The sequence below is a fragment of the Triticum dicoccoides genome, chromosome 7A (assembly GCF_002162155.2).
Source record: "Triticum dicoccoides isolate Atlit2015 ecotype Zavitan chromosome 7A, WEW_v2.0, whole genome shotgun sequence".
In the NCBI taxonomy this organism is placed as follows: Eukaryota; Viridiplantae; Streptophyta; class Magnoliopsida; order Poales; family Poaceae; genus Triticum; species Triticum dicoccoides.
Window position 1 is genome coordinate 536,333,493 of NC_041392.1, and position 25,029 is coordinate 536,358,521.

Here is a 25,029-nt window from a genome sequence, read left to right on the forward strand (position 1 = left end):
CCGCAGCGGGGATGGGGGCTCATCGGAGAGGTACCCCACTATCCATCTTAGGGTTCAGGGTGGGGGCGGGGGGCCTAGAGGGCTGGCTGGGGTGGCGGTGGCAAGTTGTTTCGTCGCAGCGAGGCGGCACTGGGGCCGGCGGTTCGGCCAGTGGTGGCTGGCAGCTCAGGGGGGTGCAGGTTGAAGATGAACTGCAGGCCCTCCCTAAATTACATGTCAAGTGCTTCTCTGCTACCATTGCGTTCAATTTCGACAGTAGCATTCAGATTCCACAGTAAATTTCAGTTTCGATTGTTAAGTTCAGAGTCAACAGTGTTTACCTCATCTGTTGTAGTCAGGTGGTTTTTGGTGATGTTAATTTTACATCCATTTTACATCATCTATTGGAGATGCAATTAGAATCCCACTTGAGATTGACGATGTCTGTCTTGTGCTGCTTCAGCCTTGACGTCTTACGGCTCACCGGAGCTGCTCCAACGACAGAATGATCCATCACAATAGAGCAGTGCCCTAGACACCGTCTACAGATTCCTCAGATCTTCCTCCACATCTCCGACAGCCACCTCTGCCTCAACTGCTTCAGCGACCAACCCAATGATGCTGAGGTCGACACGGCTATGGCAAAGAGGTTGTACACTTGTTGCATCACTTATTACTATACACTCACGTCGATGCATTAGGGCTATTTTGGTTCAACGGAAAAACGTCGATCCACTGGTTGTTACCATCACTCTAACTGCATGCTCTCCTTACATAATCTCACCATATTTGTTTCGTATGCATGTCAGATATTGTACACAGTCATGCTGAACATGTAGAGAAAAAGATAAGAGTTTTGTGCGGCAATACAATGTCATGCAGACATCGCTCCATGGTAGGTTCAATGGCAAACCCTTCCCACCCCTCTCCAGATTGTAATCTAGAGGAAGATATCTGTTCTAAGGCGGATTCAGACGCCGCTGACCACTCCTATTTACCCCCAACGTGTTTGCTCTGCCTTGGTATGATGATGTTAGTCATATCATGCATATGTTGCCTTGCAGTGCCTACTTTTGACATCATATATGTCATCTGCTTAGTTTAGACATGTTCTGTAATGCCACCTGTTTAGTTTCTATATCATATATGGGAATTATGCAGTCTCATGTCTTTTAGCCAGCCATAATATATGTGAAATGTGCAATGCCATCCTGTTTAACCAGGCATCATATATTTGAATGATATCTTGCCCATCCTTTTCTTCATTACAGTTCCATTTGTCGACAATGTTTGTACATTAAACTAATCTTCCTGTGAATCAGCCATTTGGGTGGGAGATGGAAAAATCTGGAGTGAAAACAAGGCCTTTAGAGCAGACAGTGCTACATGTCGAAGCAGATCTCTTGTTGGGTCCTGATAGCTCGTCAGAGATGGATTCAGAGACAGATGACCAGTCCTATTCCACCACTGAGGTGTATGCTCTAACTTGGCACGGTTATACTGCTCATATCATGCATACGGTGTCTTGCATTGCATAGTTTAGACATCATATACACAATATTCAACACCATGTTCTTAGTTCAGACATCATATCGAATGCCCTCTGTTTAGCATATAAATCACATATGTGAATTAAATGATGCGATCCTGATTACTTAGATAACATGTAGGTGAATTATGTCATGCGATCCTGTTTAGTTATTCATCATATCTTTGAATTATGTTATGCTATGCTATCCAGTTTAGATAGACATCATATATGTGAAATTATGTCATGCTATCCGTTTTAGTTAAACAATATACATGTCAACTATTTCATGCCCTCTTTTTTCCACACTATCTATTGCATATGTCTTTCATACAATGTTTGTACATTCAACTACGTTTCCTGTTTACCAGCCATTTGAATTGGAGCGAGTGATGCCAGTATCTAGTGGACTAAAAACACGGTCTTCAAATAAAACAGTGCTACCTCTTGGTGGAGATAGCACCCCGGTTGTACATGCACAAGATCCAGCCCTACCACACATAACCCAAACTCTCGCAGATTGTACCGCTACTGCGATGGACAGAGAACCAGCTTCACCCAATCTAACCCCAACCCCAGCCGATAGTAACCCAGTTCCTGTTGACACAACACCATCTCCACCACAAAGCTCCCAAACAAGAGCAGTTAGTAAGGCAGCTCCAGTGCCCAAAGGGCCAGTACTATCACGGCGAACCCCAACTCCACCAGTTAGTACACCTATTCCTGTGGAGGAAGCACAACCAACTAGTCATAGTTTAGCATCTATCGCATTTGATGTTGTTAAATCGTATGTGCGTATCTTCCCATCTTGGAAATATTATACTAAAGATGAAGGAAAATGCCAGTTGAAGGTGTTTGTCCAGGAGTTATGTGTAAGTAATGTTATTCATGGCAGTTACTTTGCTTCGTCCCATACATCCTACCTCCATGATGGTTATAATACAGCAAATTTTCCCATTTTTCTCTATAGAGAAGGATCGATTTGGAAACTCAGGATGAGGTAACCTGTGCTAATACCTCTGCTATCTTCAAGAATGCTTGGTGGCAGTATCAGAATTACCTGAAGAAAACGTACTTCACCGGCAAAGAAACTCATCAAATTCCCTTACGTTCTCCTGAGACACATTTACTGGACGATGACTGGGAACGCCTTGTTCTGTACTGGTCCCGAACCAAGAATGTGGTAAGGTCTATGAGCTCATTTTCTATTTTCAAGTATTATATTCTTGCATCTTATTGTACTCTGTTCATGTAGAACAAGTGCCTAAACCTGAAGAACAACTGTTCTAATTTAAGATTCCATTGCTACCATAGTTCAAAAAAGCGCTAGGCGTTAATTGTGCGTTTTGCCACCGCCTTGCGCTTTACTGACCAAAGCGCATGCTTATGCGCAGTTATGCACAGATTATGCGTCGTTATGCGCAATGCATTTTGCCAACGCCTAGAGCCTAGGCGCGCCTTTTTTAACTATGATTGCTTTGCTCTTGTATCACTGTATTTACTCATATAAACTTATTTTTAAATTGAAGAATCCCATCAAACTCCAATGACATAACAGGTATGTTCACGCATGTTTCTTTAACATGTTTGCTCTTATCAATAGCTCTATTGATTTCAATTTTAATTGTGTATATAGTTGACTTTCATATCATGCACATTACTAGCATCACAACAGAGCCAATAGTGTTGTTGTACATGTAGACCCCTGGTACCCATCTGAAATCTTGTTGTGCCGTTTAGTTTCCCACGCTTTGTATTCTTTCACTGCTGCTTTGTCTTGAAATGATATGATTTGAACCGTGTCTCTATTTTTATTTGGCAAGACAATGCAGTGACCATAGGACATAGATATATGTTTGTTTGATGCTTTTATTATGTACTAGTACTTGACAATAGAAGACTTGGTAATCATGTCCACCTTACTAATGAACTGGTTCACCGAAATGAGTTTCATATACTAGTACATGCTAAACTTGTTATGTGTCTGCTTGTTTCTTCTTTTAGAATGCTGGCCGAATATTGGGGAAGAGTGCCTTATTAAGCAATGGTAAAGGAAGTAATGCAGATAAGGTTCAGGATAGTGACACATCCTTGTTGGTCTCCAACAAAGCTGATAAAACAGCTAAGGAAGGCTATCTTAAAGACAGTGAGACAACCCCAAAGTCCTGTCTTGGTTTAGTGTTTGAGTTACTGGCCACTACCGCTTGCACAAGCTATTCAAACTCACTATCTGAATCAGTTCGGTTTCTTGAGTCTCAACTACAAGCTGAAAGACATTGATCAGCTGTGCTGCGACAAGAAGAGGGAGGACCGCGGAAGTACCTGGAGCATTCAGATGCATACTTTCTGGTGCAACAACAAGCATTGGAGGATTTTAGCGCCAAACAGGACAAAGCTAATCAGCTTGCTAAGCTTATTGCCAGCATGGTGGATACCTAATATAACGTTTCTTGAGCTCTTCTAAAGTTGTTTCAGTTATGCTCTTGTTTTGCTGCTGCGTTTATTTGCACTGGTGGCCAATTTTGACGGCCAGTGTATGTAATGTGCTGCTTTGTTCCCTATATTTGCACTAGTGGCGAACTTTGATGCCCAGTGGATGTAATATGTGTAATAGCGGTAATAGGCTAGCGTTAATTGCTTGCTTATTTATTATTGTCTTGTTTAGTTGTTTGCTTGTAGTCACTGCAGTTCTTTTTCTGTTTTTTTTCTAGTGGCCACAATAGCCTATTTTTGGTAACTAGGCCAAAATAATCATGGCAACACACGGACTCTTGTAACCATGGCCCTCCTGCAGGCCATATGATCCATGGGTCTTCCTCCAGCCGTAGGATCCATCGGCCTTCTATACGGGCCTTAGGGTCCATGGGCCTTCTACGGGCCGTAGGGTCCATGGGCCTTCTACGGGACGTACGATCCATGGGCCTTCTACGGGCCATACGATCCATGGGCCTCATACGGGCCGTAGGATCCATGGGCCTTCTACGGGGCGTATCATCATTTCGCCAATCATGGGCCATACTATTCGTGGACCATAACGGGCCGTTAATAGGTCGTATTTGATAACTCTATGAAAACAGCCCGACGGGTTTTTTTGACATGAAAACGTCCCAATGTATTAACGGTCCGCAAATGGGCCGACTGTAACGAAGGGCTGAATTTGGCCCACAAGCAGAAAATGATAGTAACGGGCCATATGTAACCGAATGCTGCAAATGAGCCCAAGAATCAATGGGCCCTGAGAAGACCGAAAGATAACTTGGGCTGGAAATGGCCCAATGGAATAACGGGCCGTTAATGGGTATAAAGTGATACACTGCTCATTACGGGCCAGTTTCACCACGGGCCGTTAATGGGCCAAGAGTTACAAAGGTCCTCATATGGGCCGAAAGAAGTCATGGGCCACACATGGGCCGGAAGTTAAAACGGGCTGAATCATATTGGACGGCCCAGATGACGCTACTGGGCCTAATTCGGATAGGGCGTAATGGGCCCTGGGTTAGCGGGCTGTAAATGGGCTATATGCGAACATGCCGTTAACAGGCTTTCCGTGGGCCGGCCCACCACCTTTTGACCAAGTCAAACGGGCCAGCCTTTTCATAGGAATGGGCCTCCGTTGGGCTGTGCCACGTGTCGCCATATCATAGGCGCCTTTGGTCCAATGAGCGGATGACATCTATCCCAACGGTGAGCCGACACGTGTTTCCTCCAGCCAATGATGATTTTACACGTGGAAAATTCCCATTGGTCGAGGCTGTTAACGGGTTATCGGATCCAAAACCCGACCTGATAGCTTCACGACGTTCCATTACGGTGGATGCCATGTGTCGGTCACCCTTGACGAAAGCACTTCTGTGACGCGTGATTTATTGTCATGGAAGTGGACACTTCCGTGATAATAATTTTGGTAATGTCATGGAACACTTCTATGACAGCACAGGTATTACTATCTTGACTCTGTCATAAAATCATCATGTATGTACATGCATGACAAAAAACGCGACCTACTGTGACAAACACGTATCATCACGGAAGTGTATTTTTTTGTAGTGCAAGTCAACCAAAGTCCACACTTTGTTCTCATACATGGATCCCATCTCAGATTTCATGGCCTCTAGCCATTTTGTGGAATCTGGGCTCATCATCGCTTCCTCATAGTTCGTAGGTTCATCATGGTCAAGTAACATGACCTCTAGAACAGGATTACCGTACCATTCTGGTGCGGATCTTACTCTGGTTGACCTACGAGGTTCGTTAGTAACTTGATCAGAAGTTTCATGATCATCATCATTAGCTTCCTCACTTACTGGTGTAGGGATCACTGAAACTGATTTATGTGATGAACTACTTTCCAATAGGGGAGCAGGTACAGTTACCTCATCAAGTTCTACTTTCCTCCCTCCCACTTCTTTCGAGAGAAACTCCTTCTCTAGAAAGGATCCATTCTTAGCAACGAATATTTTGACTTCGGATCTGTGATAGAAGGTGTACCCAACATCCTCTTTTGGGTATCCTATGAAGACACATTTCTCGGGTTCGACCTTATCAGGTTGAAGCTTTTTCACATAAGCATCACAGCCCCAAACTTTAAGAAATGACAACTTGGGTTTCTTGTCAAACCACATTTCATAAGGTGTCGTCTCAACGGATTTTGATGGTGCCCTATTTAACATGAATGCAGCCATCTCTAAAGCATAACCCCAAAACGTTAGCAGTAAATCAGTATAAGACATTATAAATCTCACCATATCTAATAAAGTGCAGTTACGATGTTCGGACACACCATTACGCTGTGGTGTTCCAGGTGGCGTGAGTTGTGAAACTATTCCGCATTGTTTGAAGACCAAACTCGTAACTCAAATATTCTCCTCCATGATCAGATCACGGAAACTTTATTTTCTTGTTACGACGATTTTGCATTTCACTCTGAAATTCTTTGAACTTTTCAAATGTTTCAGACTTATGCTTCACCAAGTAGATATACCCATATCTGCTCAAACCATCTGTGAAGGTCAGAAAATAACGGTACCCGCCGCGAGCATCAATACTCATCGGACCACATACATCCGTATGTATTGTTTCCAATAATTCCGTTGCTCGCTCCATTGTTCCAGAGAACGGAGTCTTAGTCATCTTGCCCATGAGGCATGGTTCGCAAGCATCAAGTGATTCCAAAAGCCCATCAGCATGGAGTTTCTTCATGCGCTTTACACCAATATGACCTAAACGCTAGTGCCACAAATAAGTTGCACTATCATTATTAAACTTATATCTTTTGGCTTCAATACTATGAACATGTGTATCACCACTATCAAGATTTAGTAAAAATAAACCACTCATCAAGGGTGCATGACCATAAAAGATATTATTCATATAAATAGAAGAACCATTATTCTCTGATTTAAATGAATAACCATCTCGCATCAAACAAGATCCAGTTAGAATGTTCATGCTTAACGCTGGCACCAAATGACAATTATTCAGGTCTAAAATTAATCCCGAAGGTAGATGTAGAGGTAGCATGCCGACGGCGATCACATCGACTTTGGAACCATTTCCCACACGCATCGCCACCTCGTCCTTAGCCAATCTTCGCTTAATCCGTAGCCCCTGTTTCGAGTTGCAAATATTAGCAACAGAACCAGTATCAAATACCCAGGCGTTACTGCGAGCATTAGTAAGGTACACATCAATAACATGTATATCAAATATACCTTTCACTTTGCCATCCTTCTTCTCCGCCAAATACTTGGGGCAATTCCGCTTCCAGTGACCAGTCCCTTTGCAGTAGAAGCAATCAGTCTCAGGCTTAGGTCCAGACTTGGGCTTCTTCACTTGAGCAGCAACTTGCTTGCCGTTCTTCTTGAAGTTCCCCTTCTTCCCTTTACCCTTTTTCTTGAAACTGGTGGTCTTGTTGACCATCAACATTCTTGATTTCTACCTCCGCAGCCTTTAGCATTGCGAAGAGCTCGGGAATTGTCTTAGACATCCTTGCATATTATAGTTCATCACGAAGATCTTGTAGCTTGGTGGCAGTGATTGAAGAACTCTGTCAATGACACTATCATCAAGAAGATTAACTCCTAGCTGAGTCAAGTGGTTGTGGTACCCAGACATTCTGAGTATATGTTCACTGACAGAACTATTCTCCTCCATTTTGTAGCTGTAGAACTTATTGGAGACTTCATATCTCTCAATCCAGGCATTTGGTTGAAATATTAACTTCAACTCCTAGAACATCTCATATGCTCCGTGACGTCCAAACCATTGTTGAAGTCCCGGTTCTAAACCGTAAAGCATGGCACACTGAACTATTGAGTAGTCGTCAGCTTTGCTCTGCCAGGTATTCATAACATCTGGAGTTGCTCCTGCAGCGGGTTTGGCACCTAGCGGTGCTTCTAGGACGTAATTCTTATATGCAGCAATGAGGATAATCCTCAAGTTACATACCCAGTCCGTGTAGTTGCTAACATCATCTTTCAACTTAGCTTTCTCTAGGAACGCATTAAAATTCAACGGAACAACAGCACGTGCCATTTATCTACAACAACATAGATATGCAAAATACTATTAGGTACTAAGTTCATGATAAATTAAAGTTCAATTAATCATATTACTTAAGAACTCCCACTTAGATAGACATCCCTCTAATCATCTAAGTGATCACGTGATCCATATCAACTAAACCATGTCCGATCATCACATGAGATGGAGTAGTTTTCAATGGTGAAGATCACTATGTTGATCATATCTGCTATATGATTCACGCTCGACCTTTTGGTCTTAGTGTTCTGAGGCCATATCTGCATATGCTAGGCTTGTCAAGTTTAACCCGAGTATTCTACTTGTGCAAAACTGGCTTGCACCCATTGTATGTGAACATGGAGCTTATCATACCCGATCATCATGTGGTGTCTCGGCACGATGAACTGTAGCAACAGTGCATACCCAGGGAGAACACTTATACCTTAAAATTTAGTGAGAGATCATCTTATAATGCTACCGCCGTACTAAGCAAAATAAGATGCATAAAGGATAAACATCATAGGCAATCAATATAAGTGATATGATATGGCCATCATAATCTTGTGCCTTTGATCTCCATCTCGAAAGCACCGTCATGATCACCATCCTCACCGGCTTGACACCATGATCTCCATCGTAGCATCGTTGTCGTCTCGCCAACTATTGCTTCTACGATTATCGCTAGCGTTTTGTGATAAAGTAAAGCAATTACATGGCGATTGCATTTCATACAATAAAGCAACAACCATATGGCTCCTGCCAGTTGCCGATAACTGTGTTACAAAACATGATCATCTCATACAACAATTTATATAATCACATCTTGACCATATCACATCACAACATGCCCTGCAAAAACAAGTTAGACGTCCTCTACTTTGTCGTTGCAAGTTTTACGTGGCTGATACGGGCTTAGCAAGAACCGTCCTCTACTTTGTTGTTCATTGAATCTGATTCAACTAAAGTTGGAGAAACAGACACCCATTAGCCACATGTGTGAGAAGCACGTCAGTAGAACCAGTCTCGCGTAAGCGTACGCATAATGTCGGTCTGAGCCGCATCATCCAACAATACCGCTGAATCAAGAATCAAATAGTGACAGCAAGCAATATGTATATACCCATGCCCACAACTCCTTTGTGTTCTACTCGTGCATATAACATCTACGCATAGACCTAGCTCGGATGCCACTGTTGGGGAATGTAGTATTTCAAAAAAAATTCCTACACACACGCAAGATCCATCTAGGTGATGCATAGCAACAAGAGGGGAGAGTGTGTCCACGTACCCTCATAGACCGAAAGCGGAAGAGCTTATTAACACGGTTGATGTAGTCGAACGTCTTTGCGATCCAACCGATCCAAGTACAGAACGCACGGCACCTCCGCGATCTGCACACGTTCAGCTCGATGACGTCCCTCGTACTCTTGATCCAGCTGAGGCCGAGGGAGAGTTTCATCAGCATGATGGCATGATGACGGTGATGATGAAGTTACCGGCGCAGGGCTTCGCCTAAGCATTACAATGATATGACCGAGGTGGAAATCTGTGGAGGGGGCCACCGCACACGGCTAAGACAACTGTCAACTTGTTTGTTCTAGGGTGCCCCTTGCCCCTGTATATAAAGGAGCAAGGTGGAGGTCGGCCGGCCCTTGATACGTCTCCAACATATCTATAATTTTTTATTGCTCCATGCTATATTATCTACTGTTTTGAACATTATTGGGCTTTATTATCCACTTTTATATTATTTTTGGGACTGACCTACTAACCGGAGGCCCAGCCCTGAATTGCTGTTTTTGCCTATTTTAGGGTTTTGAAGAAAAGGAATATCAAACGGAGTCCAAATGGAATGTAACCTTCGGGAACGTTATTTTCTCACCGAACATGATCCAGGAGACTTGGACCCTACGTCAAGCAACCAACAGGGAGGCCACGAGGTAGGGGGCGCGCCTACCCCCCCAGGCGCGTCCTCCACCCTCGTGGGCCCCTTGTTGCTCCACCGACGTACTTCTTCCTCCTATATATACCTACGTACCCCCAAACGATCAGAGACAGAGCCAAAACCCTAATTCCACCGTCGTAACTTTCTGTATCCACGAGATCCATCTTGGGGCCTATTTCGGAGCTCCGCCGAAGAGGGCATCGATCATGGAGGGCTTCTACATCAACACCATAGCCTCTTCGATGAAGTGTGAGTAGTTTACCTCAGACCTACGGGTCCATAGTTATTAGCTAGATGGCTTCTTCTCTCTTTTTGGATCTCAATACAAAGTTCTCCCCCTCTCTTGTGGAGATCTATTCGATGTAATCTTCTTTTGCAGTGTGTTTGTTGAGACCGATGAATTGTGGGTTTATGATCAAGTTTATCTATGAACAATATTTGAATCTTCTCTAAATTCTTTTATGTATGATTGGTTATCTTTGCAAGTCTCTTCGAATTATCAGTTTGGTTTGGCCTACTAGATTGATCTTTCTTGCAATGGGAGAAGTGCTAAGCTTTGGGTTCAATCTTGAGGTGTCCTTTCCAAGTGATAGTAGGGGCAGCAAGGCACGTATTGTATTGTTGCCATCGAGGATAACAAGATGGGGTTTTCATCATATTGCATGAGTTTATCCCTCTACATCATGTCATCTTGCTTAAGGCGTTACTCTGTTCTTATGAACTTAATACTCTAGATGCATGCTGGATAGCGGTCGATGTGTGGAGTAATAGTAGTAGAGGCAGGCAGGAGTCGGTCTACTTGTCTTGGACGTGGTGCCTATATACATGATCATACCTAGATATTCTCATAACTATGTTCAATTATGTCAATTGCTCAACAGTAATTTGTTCACCCACCGTAAAATACCTATGCTCTTGAGAGAAGCCACTAGTGAAACCTATGGCCCCTGGGTCTATCTTCATCATATTAAATCTTCGAATACTTAGTTATTTTCATTGCTTTTATTTTACTTTGCATCTTTATCATAAAAATACCAAAAATATTATCTTATCATATCTATCAGATCTCACTCTCGTAAGTGACCGTGTAGGGATTGACAACCCCTTATCGCGTTGGTTGTGAGGATTTATTTGTTTTGTGTAGGTGCGAGGGACTCGCGCGTAGCCTCCTACAGGATTGATACCTTGGTTCTCAAAAACTGAGGGAAATACTTACGCTACTTTGCTGCACCACCCTTTCCTCTTCAAGGGAAAACCAACGCAAGTGCTCAAAAGGTAGCAAGAAGGATTTCTGGCGCCGTTGCTGGGGAGGTTCGCGCAAGGTAAGATTTGACTCCAGACAATGAGCCATTTCTGGCACCGTTGCCGGGGAGGTCTACGCAAAAGTCAACATACCAAGTACCCATCACAAACCCTTATCTCCCGCCTTACATTATTTGCCATTTGCCTCTCATTTTCCTCTCCCCCACTTCACCCTTGACATTTTATTCACCCTCTCTTTCTCTATTTTCCTCTTTTTGCCCGTTTCTTGTTTGCTTATGTGTTGGATTGCTTGCTTGTCACGATGGCTCAAGATAACACTAAATTGTGTGACTTTACCAATACCAACAACAATGATTTTATTAGCACTCCGATTGCTCCTCTTACCGATACTGAATCTTGTGAAATTAATGCTGCCTTGCTGAATCTTGTCATGAAAGATCCGTTTTCCGGCCTTCCTAGTGAAGATGCCGCTACTCATCTAAATAGCTTCGTTGATTTGTGTGATATGCAAAAGAACAAAGATGTGGATAATGATATTGTTAAATTTAAGCTATTTCCTTTTTTGCTTAGAGATCGTGCTAAAGCTTGGTTTTCGTCTTTGCCTAAAAATAATATTGATTCATGGAATAAGTGCAAAGATGCTTTTATCTCTAAGTATTTTCCTCCCGCTAACATCATCTCTCTCAGAAACGATATTATGAATTTTAAGCAACTTGATCATGAACATGTTGCACAAGCTTGGGAGAGGATGAAATTAATGATACATAATTGCCCTACTCATGGTTTAAATTTGAGGATGATTATACAAAAAATTTATGCCGGATTGAATTTTGCTTCTAGAAATCTTTTAGATTCGGCCGCGGGAGGCACTTTTATGGAAATCACTTTAGGAGAAGCTACTAAACTCCTAGATAATATTATGGTTAATTATTCTCAATGGCACACTGAAAGATCTACTAATAAGAAAGTGCATGCGATAGAAGAAATTAATGTTTTGAGTGGAAAGATGGATGACCTTATGAAATTATTTGCTAATAAAAGTGTTTCTTCTGATCCTAATGATATGCCTTTGTCTACTTTGATTGAGAATAATAATGAATCTATGGATGTGAATTTTGTTGGTAGGAACAATATTGGTAACAACGCGTATAGAGGAAATTTTAGTCCTAGGCCTGATACGTCTCCAACGTATCTATAATTTTTGATTGTTCCATGCTATTATATTATCAACCTTGGATGTTTTATATGCATTTATATGCTATTTTATATGATTTTTGGGACTAACCTATTAACCTAGAGCCCACTGCCAGTGCTAGTTTCTGTTTTTTCCTTGTTTTAGAGTATCGCAGAAAAGGAAAATCAAATGGAGTCCAATTGACCTGAAACTTGACGGAACTTATTTTTGGAAGGAAAGCAACACGGGAGACTTGGAGACCATGTAAGGTAAGCCACGAGGCAGGGGGGCGCGCCCACCCCCCTGGGCGCGCCCTCCACCCTCATGGGCCCCTCGTGGCTCCCCTGACGTATTTCTTCCGCCTATATATCTCCATATACCCTAAAACGATCGGGGGCACAATAGATCGGGAGTTCCATCGCCAGAAGCCTCTGTAGCCACTGAAAGCCAATATAGACCCGTTCCGGCACCCTGCCGGAGGGGGGAATCCCTCTTCGGTGGCCATCTTCATCATCCCGACGCTCTCCATGACGAGGAGGGAGTAGTTCTCCCTCGGGGCTGAGGGTATGTACCAGTAGCTATGCGTTTGATCTATCTCCCTCGTGTTCTTGAGGTGATACGATCTTGATGTATCGTGAGCTTTGCTATTATATTTGGATCCTATGATGTTTCTTCCCCCCTCTACTCTCTTGTAATGGATTGAGTTTTCCCTTTGAAGTTATCTTATCGGATTGAGTCTTTAAAGATTTGAGAACACTTGATGTATGTCTTTTCATGTGTATCTGTGGTGACAATGGGATATCACGTGATTCACTTGATGTATGTTTTGGTGATCAACTTGCGGGTTCCGCCCATGAACCTATGCATAGGGGTTGGCACATGTTTTCGTCGTGATTCTCCGGTAGAAACTTTGGGGCGCTCTTTGAGGTTCTATGTGTTGGTTGAATAGATGAATCTGAGATTGTGTGATGCATATCATATAATCATACCCACGGATACTTGAGGTGACATTGGAGTATCTAGGTGACATTAGGGTTTTGGTTGATTTGTGTCTTAAGGTGTTATTCTAGTACGAACTATAGGGCTGTTTGTGACACTTATAGGAATAGCCCAATGGTTTGATTGGAAAGAATAACTTTGAGGTGGTTTCGTACCCTACCATAATCTCTTCGTTTGTTCTCCGCTATTAGTGACTTTGGAGTGACTCTTTGTTGCATGTTGAGGGATATTTATGTGATCCAATTATGTTATTATTGTTGAGGGAACTTGCACTAGCAAAAGTATGAACCCTAGGCCTTATTTCCTAGCATTGCAATACCGTTTACGCTCACTTTTACCATTAGTTACCTTGCTGTTTTTATAATTTCAGATTACAAAAACCTTTATCTACTATCCATATACCACTTGTATCACCATCTCTTCACCGAACTAGTGCACCTATACAATTTACCATTGTATTGGGTGTGTTGGGGACACAAGAGACTCTTTGTTATTTGGTTGCAGGGTTGCTTGAGAGAGACCATCTTCATCCTACGCCTCCTACGGATTGATAAACCTTAGGTCATCCACTTGAGGGAAATTTGCTACTGTCCTACAAACCTCTGCACTTGGAGGCCCAACAACGTCTACAAGAAGAAGGTTGTGTAGTAGACATCAAGCTCTTTTCTGGCGTCGTTGCCGGGGAGGTGAGTGCTTGAAGGTATATCTTTAGATATTGCAATCGAGTCTTTTAGTTTCTTGTTTTATCACTAGTTTAGTTTATAAAATAAAATTACAAAAAAATGGAATTGAGTCTACCTCATACGCTTCATCTTTTTAATATCTTTCGTGAGTATGATGGAAAAGAAAATTGTGCCAAAGTGTTAGAAGAAGAATGCATTAAAATGTTTGGCACTAAATATCTGAATAATGAGCACGATTGCAATGTTGTTAGTATGAACTCCTTGAATATCCATGGTACTAATGATGATTGCACTAGTTATGATGAAAATGTCTCCTATAAACATGTCAATTTTTGTGGAGTGCATTGGGTTTGTAAGTACACACCTAATAGGGAAGATAGATATTGCAAGAGGCATAAGTACTTAGAAACTAAATTGTTGCAAGAAAGGCTAGATGATTGTGCTGAAAATTTAAATTTTCTTAGTCATACTTGTGAGCTTTGCAATGAACGTGGTCATTTAACCATCCGATGCAAATTGTTTCATGATCTAATCATGTCCAAAAATTGTGATGAGTTGATTTCCCTTGCACATTATAATGAACTTAGCTTGCTTATGGGTTGCGAAGAAATTAAACGTATAACTAACTATCTTCTAGAATTTGCCCGTTATAAACTTCTTGGTTTTGATCTTGAGGAAATTTATATGTATTGTGCGGTGAATTGTATTGAAAATCCTTATATTGCCAACTACATGAAGAAAAGAAAACAAATAGAGGATGAAGATAATACTAATGAAAGGGAAGAGACTTCCCAATATCCTCCTATTATTTCTTATGATGAATCAAGTAACAAGGAGGAGCCTCCTATTCAACCAATCTCATTAATAAGGAGCTCCAAAAAGAGGATTGAACCCACACATGATGTGGTGAAGAAGAAGAAAAGAAAAAGGAAGAGAGGTAAAAAGATATCTCTACCAAATAATGCAGCTCCTATTACTATTGTGCCTCATGAAAATATAATTGTGGAAGATAATGATACTTCTTATGATCTTGAAAATCTTTTTGGCACTTAATTGGAAGAATATGATAATTGCTATACTATTGGTGCTATCCATACTATTAATATGAGAGTGATTATGCTTATGATATGAAAAGGCCCAAGCTTGGGGATGATATGTTTGATGAAGATGATGTTTTTGAGAATATATTTTCTGCAATTAATGTTTGTCCCAAGCTTGGGGATGCTACGTTTAATGAAGATGATATTTTTAATCTCCCAAGTTTTGATATGCAAGTTTATAATGATGATAGCATGCCTCCTACCTATGATGATTATTGTGATGATACTTATGCTATAAAAAGTAGTGATTATATTTATAAAACTTGTCATGATTATGATTACCCCTTTTCTGAACATTACTCTTTTAATGTGGAAACAATTTATAGTATTCGGGTCTCTTATGATACTTCCACTATTCCGAATGAGAAGAATCTTCTTATGTGGAGAGTAGTAAATTTTCTATGCTTGTAGATCATGAAAAGAATGCTTTAGGTGCTGGTTATATTGTTGAATTCATTCATGATGCTACTGAAATTATTATGAGGGAGGAACATATGCTTGTAGGAATTGCAATAATATCAAGTTTCCTCTCTATGTGCTTAAAGTTTTAAAGTTATGCTTGTTTTGCCTTCCTATGCTAGTTGATTCTTGTTCCCACAAGTTGTTTGCTCACAAAATACCTATGAATAGGAAGTGGGTTAGGCTTAAATGTGCTATTCATATTCTTTATGATGCTCTCTTTATGTTTCAATTCTTATCTTTTATGTGAGCATCATTGAAATCATCATGCCTAGCTAGGGGCGTTAAACGATAGCGCTTGTTGGGAGGCCACCCAATTTTAATTTTGTTCCTTACTTTTTGTTCCTCTTTAGTAATAAATAATTTATCTAGCCTATGTTATTATTGAGTTTTTATATTTAATTAGTGTTTGTGCCAAGTAGAACCGTTGGGAAGACTTGGGGAAAGTCTTGTTGATCATGCTGTAAAAAACAGAAACTTCTGCGCTCACGAGAATTGCTGCCATTTTTTATTGGAGTGTGATATTTAGTTAATTATTTTTGAATATGATTAATAGATAAATTCCTCAGGTCTCGAAATTTATTTTAGAATTTTTGGGGTTCCAGAAGTTTGCGTTAGTTACAGATTACTACAGACTGTTCGGTTTTTGACAGATTCTGTTTTTCATGTGTTGTTTACTTATTTTGATGAATCTATGGCTAGTAAAATAGTTTATAAACCATAGAGAAGTTGGAATACAGTAGGTTTAACAAAAATATAAATAAATAATGAGTTCATTACAGTACCTTGAAGTGGTGTTTTGTTTCCTTTCGCTAACGGAGCTTACGAGTTTTCTGTTAAGTTTTGTGTTGTGAGGTTTTCAAGTTTTGGGTAAAGATTCGATGGACTATGGAATAAGGAGTGGCAAGAGCCTAAGCTTGGGGATGTCCAAGGCACCCCAAGATAATATCCAAGGACAACCAAAAGCCTAAGCTTGGGGATGCCCCGGAAGGCATCCCCTCTTTCGTCTTTGTTCATCGGTAACTTAACTTGGAGCTATATTTTTATTCACCATATGATATGTGTTTTGCTTGGAGCGTCATTTTATTTTATTTTATTTTGCTTGCTGTTTGAATAAAATACCAAGATCTGAAGTTCTTAAATGTTAGAGAGTCTTCACATAGTTGCATAATTATTCGACTACTCATTGAGCTTCACTTATATTTTTCGAAGTAGTTTGTCGTTTGCTCTAGTGCTTCACTTATATCTTATTAGAGCATGGTGGAAGTTTTATTTTATAGAAATAATTGATCTCTCATGCTTCACTTATATTATTTTGAGAGTCTTTAGAACAGCATGGTAGTTTGCTTTGGTTATGAAACTAGTCCTAATATGATGGGCATCCAAGAGGGATATAATAAAAACTTTCATATAGAGTGCATTGAATACTATGAGAACTTTGATACTTGATGATTGTTTTGAGATATGGAGGTAATAATATGAAATTCGTGCTAGTTGAGTAGTTGTGAATTTGAGGAATACTTTTGTTGAAGTTTGCAAGTCCCGTACCATGCATGTATGGTAAACGTTGTGTAACAAATTTGAAACATGGAGTGTTCTTTGATTGTCTTCCTTATGAGTGGCGGTCGGGGACGAGCGATGGTCTTTTCCTACCAATCTATACCCCTAGGAGCATGCGCATAGTGCCGACGTTTTTGATGACTTGTAGATTTTTGCAATAAGTATGTGAGATCTTTATGACTAATGTTGAGTCCATGGATTATACGCACTCTCACCCTTCCATCCTTGCTAGCCTCTTCGGTACCGTGCATTGCCCTTTCTCACATTGAGAGTTGGTGCAAACTTCGCCGGTGCATCCAAACCCCGTGATATGATACGCTCTTGTAATTGCATCTAGTGCCACCCCTAGTTGGTTTTGGAGTATTGATGACAAACCTGGTTGAGGGACTAATGTGTATGTAAGAATTGCAGGATAACACGGGTAGAAGTCCCTCATTGATTCGGTTTTCCTACCAGAGATGACCCTTAAAAATGTATGAAGACATTGAAGTCAAAGGTGGTATGTGAAGACATTCACATTGAAGATTGTGACAAGAGAAGACATTGCGTGAAGACTATGGAGCGCGAAGACTTAGTTGTTTCATTGTTCTTTTTTCTTCTTTGTTGAGTCATAGGAACCACCGTACTGTTAAATAGGGTCCCAGTGAACCAGTCAGAATGACTGAAGTGATGCTTAACCAAAATCCTATGTCTTCGAGCGAAGACAATAAGAGCAAATCTTATCCAGAGCTGGATAAGTCAGCTTTGCTTGTAGCCCAAGTAAAGTTGTCGTGTGTGTTTGAAATCTGACCGTTGGAACACGTGTTAGTTCCTTAGTGACCCAGGGTCATTTCGGACAAATCAGGTCGGGTTGCCTAGTGGCTATAAATAGCCCACCCCCTACAACCATAAACAGTTGGCTACTCAGAGTTAGTGTACGGCTTTTGTCGTTTGAGAGCAACCCACCCCGAAGCCTTTGAGAGAGAATTCCTTGCGAGGACAAAGCCCTAAACACCCAGAGCCAAAGAATGTTAGGCATCACTGAAGTCTTCATGTCTGTGTGATCTAAAAACTTATTACACTTGAGGACTGTGAATCATCCAGCTGGTTAGGCGTCGCATTCTGAGCATCCAAGAGTCATTGTGGATCGCCGGTGAACGAAGTCTATGAAGGTTTGGAAGTCTACCTTGAAGACTTACCAGAGTGATTGGGCGAGGACTGGGTGTCCTTAGCTCAAGGAGAATAAGGTGAAGACGCGGTCTTCTGAGATGAATCTCAGCCTCCCTAACTAGACGTACAGTTGTCACAGCAACTGGAACTGGTCCAACAAATCATTGTCTTCAATGAGCCACTGGTTCTATCCTTCCCATCTCTTTATTTGCAGATTGGTCCTTGTGAAGTCATTGCCTGTTTGCCATATTTATTTGTCTTCACTGTGTGACTACTTATTCTGATTGGCTTCATACTATTTTCCATCCTGATCTATACTGCCTAGCTGCTATTAGTCTTTGTGCTTTCATTTCATTGAATACTTGACTATGGCTTGCTTAGTGTAGTCTACCTTCCGCTGCATGGTAATAGGTTTATTTCTATCATTTGTCTTCGAAACTTTCATGTTTTGAAGACTTTCATAAAAATCGCCTATTCACCCCCCTCTAGTCGATCACTAGCACTTCCAATTGGTATCAGAGCAAGGTACTCCCTTGTTCTGTGTGATTCGGTTTAACCACCTGGAGTTTTAGCTATGTCAACTGTAGGGATAATCAAAGTCTCCGCCGCGTGTCCAGTTTTCGATGGAACTGAATATCCCTACTGGAAGAATAAGATGCGCATGCATCTGGAAGCCATTGATGTCGACCTCTGGCATGTCGTCAAGAATGGCGTCCCCAAGGCTAGTGAAGGTGTCACTGCTGCTAATGTCAAGAAGTTCGTTCAACTGGATTCCACTGCCAAGAACATCATCTGTGGTCATCTGACCAAAGGACAGTATGGCCGTGTGAGTGCTCTGGAAACATCCAAGCTAGTCTGGGACTGGCTCTCCAAGGTCAACGAAGGCGTCTCAACCCAGAGAGATCAAAGAATCAATTTCCTTCGCAACCTCTTCAACCGCTTCAAGAGAAACGACAATGAGAATGTTCAGCTCACGTTTGATCGAGTCACTAACATCACAAATGAGCTTCAAGCCCTCGGCACTACTAAGATCACCAAGCATGAAGTCGTCAAGACACTACTGAGATCACTTGACAGCTCATTTGACACCCTAGCCCTTATGATACAAGAACGCCCTGACTTCAAGACACTCGATCCGTCTGACATACTTGAAAGGCTCAACACACATGATTTTCAGCTTTCTGAGAAAAGAGACATCTACGGTCCCAACTATGGGCGAACTCGTGCTTTGAAGGCAAAGGTTGTCTCCTCATCTGAAGAAGAATCTGATTGCAGTTCTGATGATCCTGAAGACATTGGAAAGGAGCTTGCTATGCTTGTGAAGAAGTTCCAGAAATTCACCAAGAAGAAAGGCTTCAGAAAGTCCTCACGATCCAGCTCAAGGAATGATGAAGCTTCTTCTCATGACTACAAGAAGAGAACATGCCACAAGTGTAAGAAACCTGGTCATTACATCTCTGAGTGTCCGCAGTGGGACAATGAGAACAAGAAGAAGAAGAGCAAGGAATATGATTCTGATGACAAGAAGAAGAAGAAATACTCAAAGTTTTCTTCCAAGTCTTCATCAAAGTCTTCATCACACAAGAAGAGCTCATCTGGCAAAGCTCGTGCGTTTGTTGGCAAGGAAATGGATTCAAAGGAGGAGCCTGCTTCTGAGGAGGCGGGGTGGAGTCTGAGGAGGAGTCTGATTCTGGCGTTGCAAGTCTGGCTACAACCTACGTTGTGTAGGATCGAAAGTATGTCTAGAGGGGGTGATTAGACTACTTGACCAATTAAAAATCTATCCTTTTCCCGATTTTAATCTTTGGCAGATTTTAGCTATCTTAGCACAAGTCAAGCAATCTTAACACTATTCAAGCAAGCATGCAAAGAGTCTATGAGCAGCAAAAAGTAAAGCATGCAACTTGCAAGAATGTAAAGGGAAGGGTTTGGATAATTCAAACGCAATTGGAGACACAGATGTTTTTGTCGTGGTTCCGATAAGTGGTGCTATCGTACATCCACGTTGATGAAGACTTCAACCCACGAAGGGTAACAGTTGCGCGAGTCCACGGAGGGCTCCACCCACGAAGGGTCCACGAAGAAGCAACCTTGTCTATCCCATCATGGCCATCGCCCACGAAGGACTTGCCTCACTAGCGGTAGATCTTCACGAAGTAGGTGATCTCCTTGCCCTTACAAACTCCTTGGTTCAACTCCACAATCTTGTTGGAGGCTCCCAAGTGACACCTAGCCAATCTAGGAGACACCACTCTCCAAGAAGTAACAAATGGTGTGTTGATGATGAACTCCTTGCTCTTGTGCTTCAAATGATAGTCTCCCCAACACTCAACTCTCTCTCACAGGATATGGATTTGGTGGAAAAAATATTTGAGTGGAAAGTAACTTGGGGAAGGCTAGAGATCAAGATTCATATGGTGGGAATGGAATATCTTGGCCTCAACACATGAGTAGGTGGTTCTCTCTCAGAAAATGTGTATTGGAAGTGTAGGTATGTTTTGATGGCTCTCTCCACGAATGAAGAGTGGGTGGAGGGGTATATATAGCCTCCACACAAAAACTAACCGTTACACACAATTTACCAATCTCGGTGAGACCGAATTAAGAAACTCGGTCGGACCGATTTAGCAAACCAAGTGACTGTTAGGATTTTCGGTGGGACTGAGATGCAACTCGGTAGGACCGATATGGTTAGGGTTAGGGCATAACGTAATCTTGGTGTGACCGATTACACAAACTCGGTGGGACCGATTTTGGTAATAAGCTAACCAGAGAGTTGGTCAGGTAAACTCGGTGGGACCGATCGCTCATTTCGGTGGGACTGAATTGTTACAAAAGGGAAACAGACAGTTTACATTGCAATCTCGGTGGGACCGATCGCTCATCTCGGTAGGACTGAAACGTTACGAAGGGAAACAGAGAGATTACAACCCCATCTCGGTGTGACCGAGATCCCTATCGGTGAGACCGATTTGCCTAGGGTTTGTGGCAGTGGCTATGACATCTGAACTCGGTGGCGCCGGATAGAAAGAATCGGTGGGGCCGAGTTTGACTTTTGGTTTAGGTCATATGTGGATGTGGGAAGGTAGTTGAGGGTTTTGGAGCATATCACTAAGCACTATGAAGCAAGAACCTCATCAAGCAACACCTCATCCCTCCTTAATAGTATTGGCTTTTCCTATAGACTCAATGTGATCTTGGATCACTAAAATATAAAATATAGAGTCTTGAGCTTTGAGCTTGAGCCAATCTTTTTGTCCTTAGTATTTTGAGGGGTCCACTTTCCTCATCCATGCCATGCCATTCATTGAGCTTTCCCTGAAATATTAATCTTGAAATAGCATTAGCTCAATGAGCTATATGTTGTTAGGAATTACCAAAACCACCTAGGGATAGTTGCACTTTCAATCTCCCCCTTTTTGGTAATTGATGACAACATATAGATCAAAGCTTCGACGAATGATAATAAGAGTGAAAACATTGTCGCTTTGAGAAGTATGTGAAAAGCAAGAGCTCCCCCTAAATTTGTACATAGTTTATGACTTGCTTTGGACTGCAAATGCACAGAGAGTTAGGCTCATGGGTTACTCTTCCATGTCACATACATCTTGATGGAGCGCTCAAAATGATAATAATTAAATACATGCACTCATCACCAAGCAAAGTGAATGATCATATAGGGATAAAATGATAATGTCATCCAACAAGCATTAATGTAGCATATGATCAAACACACATGATCATCCAAGTATCACACAGACACAAAGTATCTCAATCAAGCAAATAAAGTTCAACCACCAAAGCAAGAGAGAATAAAAAGCAACGCTCTCTCTCGAAGCCTATGATCTATACATTTTTCTCCCACTTTGGCAACAAGTTACCAAAAAGTTCCTAGAAAATGCATAGCACTAAATCGTCTCTCTGGCTTGGTCTTCAGGTGGTGGTGTCCGGATAACTCCAAGAACAAAGGCTTCAGTCGATGTAGATGGAGCTGGTGGAGTGGGTGCTGGAGCTGGTGGCACTGAAGCTGTAGCTGGTGCAGATGAAGTTGCTCTGGTGTCTGGAACAGGCACTGCAGCAGATCTTTGTCCCCTGGGCACTCTAGCAAATGCATCAGTGGTTGTCTTGCCCTTCCTCTCCTGATATCATCCTGAAGTTGCTCCACAACAGACTGGATCTCAGTTACCTTCACATCCATGTCATAGAACTTCTGCTCCACGATCCTTTCCAAGCTCTCCTGGTTCGAGTCAGGGTGGCCAGCCCTTTCTCAATCCTTAGAGTGGATGCAATCAAGTAGCCAAGCTGATCTTGCTTGTTATTCAGAAGATACTGAGATGCCTCTTCCATGGTTGGCATCTTTGCAGCTTTCTCAGCCTTTGCCTTCTCCCTCTTTGCTTGAATGTGCACAGAAGATGGTTCATCCTCATTCATAACCACTTGGTTGTCCTCAAAGTCTGGATAGATAGGCATGTGCTCCTTGTCCAACAAGTATGTGCCAGTGCCCATCTTGGAGTTAATCAACTCCTGGATCTGTGGTGCATACCCACAGCTTCTCTTTTGGTCAGCAGCTGTCCTCTTGATAGTTTCAACTATAAGACTCATGACCTTGAACTTTTGTGGCACATCAAATATATGTGGCAAATTGATGGAATGGCCTCTGATCATTTTTTGATCACCAGACTTGGGCAGAAGAGTGTGCCTGAGGATCCAATTGATAGTAGGCAGTCCTGACAGCAGGTGTTTCACTGATCCAAATTGGTGAGTCTCAAGATATGCATCAGGAATCTCCTTGTACATGCTAGCCATGGAGTTGTGATCCTTCTTCTTCTTGGCATAGACATCCAAGTCATCTTAATTCTCCTCAGAAGCATTGATCAATTGAGCCCATTTTGCTACTGTTGACTGGTATCTAGTGCCTTCAGACATCCAGACTATCTTGCCATCTGGGTAGAAGTGAGTTGTGGAGTAGAACTACATGATAAGCTCATCCTTCCACTTTGTGACCTTATGAGCCACAAACTCATCAACTCCACAAGCCTCGAAACTGTCATATACTCCTGGATATTGTTCTTCATTCTCCTTGATGTACTCCCAGTTAACCCGTCTCATGTCACATACTATTGGTTTCTTGTCAAGCAACACTGTCTCATAAAAATCATGTTGTTCTTTGGTATGGAACATGTAGTCCACAACAGTTCTCCTTCTGGTGGCATATGGATCCGACTCTCTCCATAGCCTCAATCCCGAGTCCTTCCCGATCTTCATGTTCTCTACTACAGGATGAGCATCATTATGATCTGGAATTTTTGGCTTTAACTTCCTCAAAACATGTGTCTCATCATCTTCTTCTTCAGCAACAGTTTCAGGCACTGGGGCCTTGTTTTTCTCTGCAGCTAGAATGTTCCTGGTACTCCTCTTTGGTGCAGTTTTGGGTTTTGGAGCAGCTGGCTTGGAAGTTCCTTTGGGCTTAGATTGAGTAGCCCCGGATCTTATGGCATCTCCCATAAGATTTTTGAGCTTTGGGTGTTGGTGCTGCATCCTCTTCCTCTTCCTCTTCTTCAGAGTCTTTCATGATTGAAGATCTCCCAAGAACTCTGGCAGTGGTCTTTTTGACCCTTTCCTTCCTTTTCTTTTCTGCCACAACCTGCTCTTTGGGTGCAGATCCCAAAGTCTCTTGAGTAGATGCTCTGGCTTTAGACATTGGAGCTCTCTTGGCAGGAACCTTTTGCTTCATTCCTGGCTTGGTGCCAGCAGTGTGCCATATTCCTTCTTCAGGTTCCTCTTTGAGGTGGTTTCTTCTTCCTCAGCCACATAGTCCTCATCCTCTGACTCTGAGGTTCTTTTCTTGCTAGTCCTGGTGGCAGCCTTTGGCAGATTGCTTGGTGTGCTCCTACTGCCACCATCTGAGCTGCTAGAGGGACTAGTGCCCTCACTCAAGTGAACCTGCTCCTCTGACTTGTTCTGACTATCACTTTGATCAGACATAATGCAATCTCTAACAGCTGACCCTGTGAATAGATTATAGATGAGGTAGAGTGGATGAGCATCACAAAATACAGAGGTTTTGCAAAAGAATGAATCAAAAACTTAGTTTTAGTTTTCCTCAGAAAAAGCATTTCGGATCAACCGATTTGTAAACTCAGTGATACCGAAACAGCTTTTGGAACCTAAACTAGTGAACTCGGTCAGACCGAGTCACAGTTCGGTGGCACCGAGACTGCTAGGGTTTCACAAAGTGCTGAACTCGGTCACACCGATTTACAATTCTCGGTCAGACCGAGAATCACATGTGCAATGGCCTGAGCCAAATCGATGGAACCGATTTCATCAACTCAGTCGGTCCGAGATGGTTTCGGCGGAAACCTAACCCTAAATTTTCAATTCACGAATAAACTACGGAGTGTTTTCGATGGATAGAATGATCTCAATCGTGGAAAGATTCATGGCAAAGCAATGTGCTGGGGAATCGGAGTTAGAACAACACAAAGTTCAAGTCCATACCCTAGTTCGGTGATGAACTTGCTACAGCGGCAACAGCAGGGATGATTCCCGTTGACAGCGGCGGAGACCAGCGGCAGGAGGCAACTGGCAACGAGGAGGACGATCCGGAGACCCTGGAGGCAGAGCGGGCTAAGCGCGGGCGAGGAGGTCCGGAAAGTTTTCCAAAA